The following is an 8,997-nucleotide window of genomic DNA, read 5'->3' as shown; positions in this document are numbered from 1 at the left end:
GAATCATGCAAATACACTGCTTTCTCCACGAATACAGGGCACTGCCAATATAAACGAATGCCTATGGGGTTGAAGACAGCTCCAAGCACGTTCCAAAGAGTACCGGTAATGAATTACGTATTGTCTGGAAAGCTGGGAAAAGGAATATTTGTCTATCTAGATGACATTATTATAGCTATTCCAAGTACAGACGCACATCTACAGCAGCTTGACCAGCTCCTACAAAAGCTTGCTGATGCTGGCTTAAAAATTAAGCTGTCTAAATGCAAATTTTGCTTTAAGGAAATAAAATTCTTAGGACATAGATTAGATACCCAAGATATTCACACATCTGAGGACAAAATACAGGCGGTAAGGAATTTCCCAGAACCCACAAATACAGATGAAGTAAGACAGTTTTTAGGGCTAGCAGGTTATTACCGCTCCTTTATTAACCAATTCTCTCATATAGCACAACCGCTATTCATTCTACTAAAAAAGGATACTGTATTCCAGTGGGAAGAGGAACAAAAATTAGCATTTCATGAATTAAAAGATAAACTTACATGTGCACCATGCCTTGCCTATCCTAATTTCACAAAACCATTCATAATTCGCACAGATGCTTCCCTCAAAGGTTTAGTGCTGTATTGATGCAAGAGGATAAACGAGGAAATACCAACCCATTGCCTTTGCCAGTAGACAAATTAATGGAGCAGAGAAAAATTACTGTACAACAGACTTAGAATCCCTAGCAGTAGTATTTGCTCTACAGAAATTTCGTGACCTCGTGTACGGATACGAAATTCACCTATACACAGACCACAAGCCTCTCGTGGGCATGTTCCAAGAAAAACTCCTCTCTGGGAGGAGAGCACGATGGAAATGTAAAATCCAGAATTTCAATGTAAATATTCACTACATAAAAGGTAAAGTAAATTTAGCTGCCGATGCCTTATCACGAAACCCGTTAGCCAATGTTGCTACAACAAGTCCACAGGAATCACTCTCCAACAATGATAAAACGATCCCCACAAATCAAGAAATTTCACACGCACAAAGACAGGACCCAGTATGGTCTAAAGTAATATATCATCTCGAGTCAGGCGATAATGTACAGTCGACAACAGAAGTTCGTCCCTATCAGTGTGTAAGCTACGAGCCCATTGACCTGGTAACACTGTGCGAGATAAAGTTGCCTGGTATGGTTTAAATGGATACTATTTAATGTTTGTGAGTCAGCGATAAGTTATGACTCAGTTAAAACTACGAGTAATACCAATGTAGGACAGGTGGGATGATATTCTTACTGACAAATGTGAAGTTAGTGTATGATAACTAAATTTTAGGGACTTGGACGCAAAGGATTATTTCTATTAATGTTGTCAACGAATAGTATAAGAATAATTTTAAATCGTTTTGAGTACTAAGAATGAGATTACAAGGCAGTATTTTTTTTTTTTTTTTTTATGGTTTATGGTTTAATGTATTTTCGAAACAACAGATATCGACACCGCTGTTACTGACCGTAGGATTATCATAGCACTTGCGTCTTACGCAACAGTAATTCAGAACTAAGTCTAATTTTGCTTCGAATATCTGCTTCATATTCGATGAGTAGGGAGACAATGGAGACAAACTGTCCAATGAGGAAGAGTATTAACTAAGAAGAGTGTGCATAAAGGAAAGAGGCAAAATATAGAAATTCCTCTTAAGGAATATAGGTGTGGAGAGGAGGAAGGATACAGAAGTAAGGAGTGAGGAGATGATGGATGGAGTCAGGGTTGGGGAAAGTCGAGGAGGAAAGCATAAAACCCTTATTATATTTGAGGCTCTATTGTTCTGCAATAATTGTAATGGTTGTTTCTGTGCACTAGTGGTAACCAAGCACACACACACACACACACACATATATATATATATATATATATATATATATATATATATATATATATATATATATATATATATATATATATATATATATATATAAACTGCTAACTGTTTTTTTACTTATGTCCTGTACTATTGCTGTTGAGGCTATCAGGCACCCCTGTCGGACTACATGTTGAGGATGTAAGTGAGGTGATCCTCTTGATATCAAGAGGAACATGATCCATGGAATTATTTGCCTCATCTTTACCTACCGAAAGAACAACTGTATTAGAGATCTAATCCACTGTTATTACCAAGTTATGCTAAGGGTGGTGATAGTTCATTCATTCATTCATTGCCAGACGCCACGTATCCCAAACGGGGTGGCCAAGGGCATAGTGATGAATAATACATGGATGATAATAATAATGAATAATAATCTTGGCGTGTTTAATCCTATTACCTGTAAAAGGAGTCGAAATCGATTCCTAAGTCATGTAAATGCCTTGTTATGGTGAAAACTGTATTGGTCGCACCTATGCTTGTCTGGTATCCGACTGCAGTTTATGCCAGTATATGCTGATTGCTTCAGGCTTATTTTCACCGTGTACTAGGGTTTTCGGTCGTTTCTGGTGTTTTATAGTTCCAAGCTAAATTTCTTGAGACATTTTTTAAGTGACCAATATGTGTTTCTTTTGCTTAGTCACTCGATAGTGACTTAATCACTACCTTAATGTATCTTCTCTTGATTACCCTGTATGGGCCTTCAAATTTAGGTGATAGTTTGAATGGGGCTATAGACAATATCACATGCTGATATTTGATTCTTTTGCCTTCTTATTAAATGATTCTGTCATTTCTTCCTTGGACATTGCTAACTGTTTCTTTACCTTATGTGTGTATTTCTTGAAATTCACGTAAGCGAAGTTTAAGATAATCGTCATAATTATATATGGGAATTTGCTCGCCGTCTAACGTCTCGTGAGGGAGTCGTTTGTTTGATCCGTAAATGATGAAATGAGGTGTATCTCCTATTGATTTGTTAATTGCACAGTTAAGTGATGCTTCAACTCTGGAGATCCAGGCATCCCAGTTTGCATAATTTTCATCGAGAATGTGCCGTAGAACATCTATTATTTTTTTTATTCTGTCTTTCCACCAATCCATTGGAAGCTGAATGGAAGGCCAAGATATTAACTTTCTTCATATTGTATTGTTTACATATTTCTTGTCAAATTTCAGAGTTAAATTCACCACCATTGTCGCTTATTAACACCTTTGGTGTGGTGAACCTACAGATCACACTATCAATGAATACCCGTGCGACTGTTTCTGCTGTTTTATCCTTAATTGGAACCAAGATCACAAATCGTGAGAAGTGATGAGTTGCAACAAAAAGATATTGACTGTGGTAAAGGGTAATTTAAGTAAATCAACCGCGACAGTGTCCCACTGTTGTCTAAGTACAGGATATTGTCCTATAGGTGCAGGTGATAACGTGTAATCTTAATGTTTCGCACATGACTCGCATCTGTCTTTATTATTATATACGTCTTTGCTTAACGTTGGCCAATAATATGACATCCGGGCCTGTCTGACTGCCCTGTCCTTGCCAGGATGCCCTGCATGTGGACTATCGTGTATTACCCTTAAAATGTGAGATATCATTGTACTAGGAATAACGAACTGCCTATTATTTTTCTATGATGTGTTTGTCCTGGATTTACCCTATATAAGGCATTGATTACCACTGTGAATTGTTCAAGTGGTACCTGTAACTTGGGTAATGGTACAGTCGACAGCAGAAGTTCGGCCCTATCAGCGTGTGAGCTACGAGCCTACTGACCTGGTAACACTGTGAGATAAAGTTATATATATATATATATATATATAAGCAACGTTGGGTCCGGTTAGTACTTGGATGGGTGACCGCCTGGGAACACCAGATGCTGTTGGCATCCCTACGTGTCAAGTGGGGTTGGTGGAGGATTAGTGCCCCTCCCTGTAAAACAATTAACTCTAAGCCCTTGGCCACCCCGTGTGGGATACATGGCATCTGGCAATGGATATATATATATATATATATATATATATATATATATATATATATATATATATATACATATATATACATATATATATATATATATATATATATATATATATATATATATATATATATATATATATATATATATATATATATATATATACATATACAGTATATATATATATATATATATATATATATATATATATATATATATATATATATGTGGTGGGTGGGGGCACTTACCATCCGCTCACTTGATGTGCTGCTCTCGGGTGTCTGCCCTTTCCTTTTCCTCCATCCTTCTTTTAATTCATCCTCTTCTGTCTTTTTTTCCTTCATTCTTTCCTCTTTCTTCTGCCTATGGGTAACTTTACACTCCCTCTTGTGTCTTTCTTTCCTTCATTCTTTCCTCTTCCTTCTGCCTGTGGGTGACGCTACACTGAGTGACAAGCCAAATGGTTTCCTGTACACCAGGAATCCATTTACTACTCTTGGTGGTAACCATATAACCAAATTTTGGCGCCTGGTGCTTTAGTGGGTAATAACGGTGTCCCAATCGGACTGAGCCGGTGAAGGTTTATATCCTAGGGATGGTTTGGCTTTATTTATTGCTCACGTAGTGCCATTCAGGGATGAGTGAGGCTGGTCACTGTCACGTTAAATGCCAAGACCAACTTGCCTAGCCCCAGGCTCCTACGCTCCTCATGGGGCAACGTAGGATTGGATGATGGATATCTATCTATCTATCTATCTATATATATATATATATATATATATATATATATATATAGTTTTGTTTTACGCCTTGTATCCCTGAAGGGCTAAGGCGTTGCCCCTGGGTTGAGGACTTCTGGACTGGAGCGTGTAGCATTTTATGACCGGATGCCCTTCCTGATATCTACCAATGACCCTTGGGTGGATTCGATCCTCCGACCCTTCGGTCACAGCGGAGCGCTCTAACCCAGTGAGCCACGGCTGCTCTCTCTCTCTCTCTCTCTCTCTTAGTTAGTTTGGACGTACTGAAAGACATACCAATAATGTTATGGAAGATATCAGGAACACTTAGAACTCTGGAAGCGGTATTAAAACACCCTTCTTCACATGTTCACCCCTCACAGGAAGTAGCTGAATTAATTAAATTAACTGACTGGAAGCTAGAACAGGCTAAGCACGTAATGATCACCATGATCCAGGATATCCCATCAGCTGGAAGTAACACACCTGAGACAAGAAACGACATCACACATACCTGTACACGTAACAGACGCGGTTTGTTCGACCTAGGTGGAGCAATTTTTGGTAACATTTTTGGACTAGCTACAGAAAATGATCTAGAGGAAATAAATAACAAATTTAACAAAATAGTACAAATTCTCTCATACCAACATAAGTTAGCTGATTAGAACACCTTAATGCTGACGATTGTAAAGAACCTAAGGAAGGCAGAGGCATCAACTCTAGGAATTGTGGAGAAAGTAAATGCACTAGAAGGTAACAATACACTATTCCAACACCTCTCTGTGATCACAGAACATATTGACGTAATAATACTACAGTTAGACAATACTAGAGCTCAGTATCATGCCTTCATGAAAGGAATTGCTAATGCCGGTAACGGAAAGATCACAATTAATTTACTACCCAATCACATCCTCCGGCAAATAATTAATCAAGGCATACATTAAGCATGGTTCGAAACCTTTGACTGAGGAAAGAAATTTGATGTTATATTATTCATATTTAGAAGCAACACACACAACAACATCAGTAGTAGTTCATGTACCATTCGTAACGGATAATTTTTTCACAGTCTATCAAATATACCCTTTTCCTTCTAAGAAAGATTACTCATTAGTCACCATCAACATCAAAGCAGAAGTCATCATGGTCTCCAAGAAACAGGACGCCGTCAGTTTCACTAGTGAAACAAGTGAACACAAATGTCGCACATCACTACATACATTTCACCTTTGTCCTGCGTACATCTTCACGTTTCAGCCAGCTGAGACAGTCCCTTGTGAAGTGGCCATCATAAAAGATCATGACATCCCTCATCATTGCAGCTTCACATTTGTTCCAGAAAAACTCATCCACCATCAACGCATTGGACATTCACAGTTCTTCTATTTCACTCAAAATACATCAATTTTTTGTGACTTGCCCAGACACACCTCCAGCCCATACATCAGCATCTGGTTTATACATCTCACCAGATTACTGTGCAGTCCTGACACCTACACTATCCACCTTGCCCACTAAAAAACATTATGTCATTCTCAACAACACACACAAATACTTACAGCCACTGCCTAGGATGAACTTAAATGTAAGTGCACACATTAAGTTGACTTCACCCAGGTATGAAACCATGCAATTAATAAATCAGACAATACAATCTTGGGAAGAATACCGTAGGATTATACTTAACCCATATTATGTATACAGCCCAGCTCCAGTCATCTTTATAATTTTCTCCATCATATTTATTGTATTAATTTTGGCCATGCACAGAATCCAAGCAAGGATTGCTAACCATGAATCTGTGTTTAAGAACTGTTCTGTACAAGTGAGACAAAACTGAGTAAATATTGTAAATATTGTATACTGTATATATTTTGTATAAAATAACAAAATATGGGTTACACATAATATAGGCTTACTTTAATTATATATATATATATATATATATATATATATATATATATATATATATATATATATATATATATATATATATATATATATATTGTTACATAGCCTATGATTTCATCATCCTTTGTGTAATTTTAATGCACAGTTGCTGCATGTTTGATCACGAGCGTGTTCTGCCTCAGTCCCCCCCTTCTACCGTTATAGTAGAGTAAGTCGTTCTCTCTGTTATACTTTGCGGGATTTTCAGCTCTCTGTCCCCATGGCTTCATTTGCGCGTCCTTCTTACAAGTTGTATCAGGCTCTGCTGGCCCCTATATAATGAGCTCAGTCTCTTCATCATTGCCACTTAGATCTGCTCCTCATTTTGTTCACATCTCTGTCCTCCCCTGTACAGATATTATTATTGTGAATGCTCAAGAAATCTCCAACCATCTAGCAGCTGTGTGTAATTTGAGTATAACTGTTGTTGCATTTTTTCTTGTACTGTATAGCATAAGTTTAATTTGTAGGCCTAGTGAAGTTTGTAATTTATGTAGGGTTCTTTGTCAGTCATTTTTGATAATAGTTTGTATCTGTAATAATTTATCTGGCATTCACTGAGTATTATCTGGTATCTCATTTTATCAGGGCTGACTTAGATAAATTTACTCTTGCTAATTTCGTGTTAATAGAGGCTATTGCAGTTAATCATATATTTAACCTGTTTATTTGCCATTACATTATCCTTATGAGTCCTGAATGTTTTGTTGTTAGTTTGTGCATTAAACTTTAACTTGTAATTTTACCTAACTCTTTTGTTTTGAACCTGGAACTTTACGGGACAGTAGTGACTCTTAGTATTCTCACTTAATGTGTACATTATCTTTCTCTGTTCCGTAACATAAATTTGGCGACCTCATATCAGGATATTCAGGATATTATCATAAGGATATTGTTTGATATTTTGTGACTGTGATATTTTCATAATGGCTACTATTTCTACACTTGATGAAGCCAAAGATTTTTTGTCAAATGTGCAAACAGTGTGTGATATAGAAAACAGAACAAAGAATGAACTTAAGCTTGTTGCTCAACAATTGGGAATTGCTGTTCGCTCTCATCATTCTAAAGATCAAATTGTTGGTATGATTAATAAAAGCTTGTTTAATGTAACTCCTCCAAATGAGCAAACGCAGATTGAATTAGCTAAGTTACAGCTAGCCCTGCAGGAGGCTTGTGCTAAGGAGGCGGAGTCTCGTGTAAAGGAGGCTGAATTTCAAGCACGTGCCAAGGAGGCTGAGTCTCAGGCTAAGGAGGCGGAATCTCAGGTTCGGATTCAGGAGGCACAGATACAGGCACAAGTTGAACTTGCTAGGATTCAGGCAGACCATGAGTATCGCATGAAACAAGGTGGAACTGGATCATCTAGCTCTGATGATTTTGATGTGGCTAAAAATGTTAAACTTGTCCCTCCTTTTAATGAATCTGATTTAACAAAGTATTTTCAGTTGTTTGAGAGGGTAGCTACAGGTTTTAATTGGCCTAAGGAGTATTGGCCAGTACTCCTTCAAACTGTTCTCACCGGTAAAGCTCAAGTAACTTATGCATCTTTGCCTCAGGATCAGTCTGATAATTATGATGTAGTTAAGAGCTTGATTCTTAAGGCCTATGAGCTTGTTCCTGAAGCTTATAGAGTAAAATTTAGGACAACTTACAAGCAAGATAAGCAATCCCATGTTGAGTATGCAAAAATCAAAGAAGATCTGTTAGAGCAGTGGTTAAATTCTAAGAATGTGGATTCTAATTTTGGTAAATTTAAGCAGATGATTTTGCTGGAGGATTTCAAAAGGTGTATTTATAAAGATGTAAGCCTATATCTTGATGAGAAAAGAATAGATAATTTGTCTGATGCTGCAGTTTTAGCTGATGAGTATGTTCTCACTCACAAGAGATATTTTAGAGGAAAAAGGAAAGCTGAGAGTCAGTACGTTGCCTCTACTCAGAGTACAGGTAACAGGAAAGAAAATAAAGATGATGTTTCTCAGGAAGTAAATACCAGCTTCACCTCTAGATTTCAGAAAAGTAAATGTACTTATTGTAGTAAGCTTGGTCATACTACGGAGAGATGTTTCAGGAGACAGCGTGATGTGAACAAAAAGGAGTCTTTAAATATTCAGTCAATTGGTCTAGTGTCCACTCTTGAGAGTTCCCAGAATTCTTTAACTGAGTTAACAGAACCTGCTTTGAGGGGTAACTTAAATTCTCATGATGGAGCTCCTCTTTTGAGCAGTAACGTGGGTGACACTCTCAAGATTTCATGTGCTAATTTCCTGTCTGATGGTTTTGTCAGTCCTCTGGACAGTAATGACAGGAAATCAGTTAAAATATATCGTGATACAGGTGCTTGCCAATCCCTTATGCTGACCAGTGTTCTAGGCTCTAATGTTAATTCCTCTGAT

Source organism: Coenobita brevimanus, chromosome 53, assembly GCF_032717465.1.
Source record: "Coenobita brevimanus isolate Jiangsu-jjx chromosome 53, ASM3271746v2, whole genome shotgun sequence".
Lineage (NCBI taxonomy): Eukaryota > Metazoa > Arthropoda > Malacostraca > Decapoda > Coenobitidae > Coenobita > Coenobita brevimanus.
Note: the sequence above shows the minus strand (reverse complement) of the source record.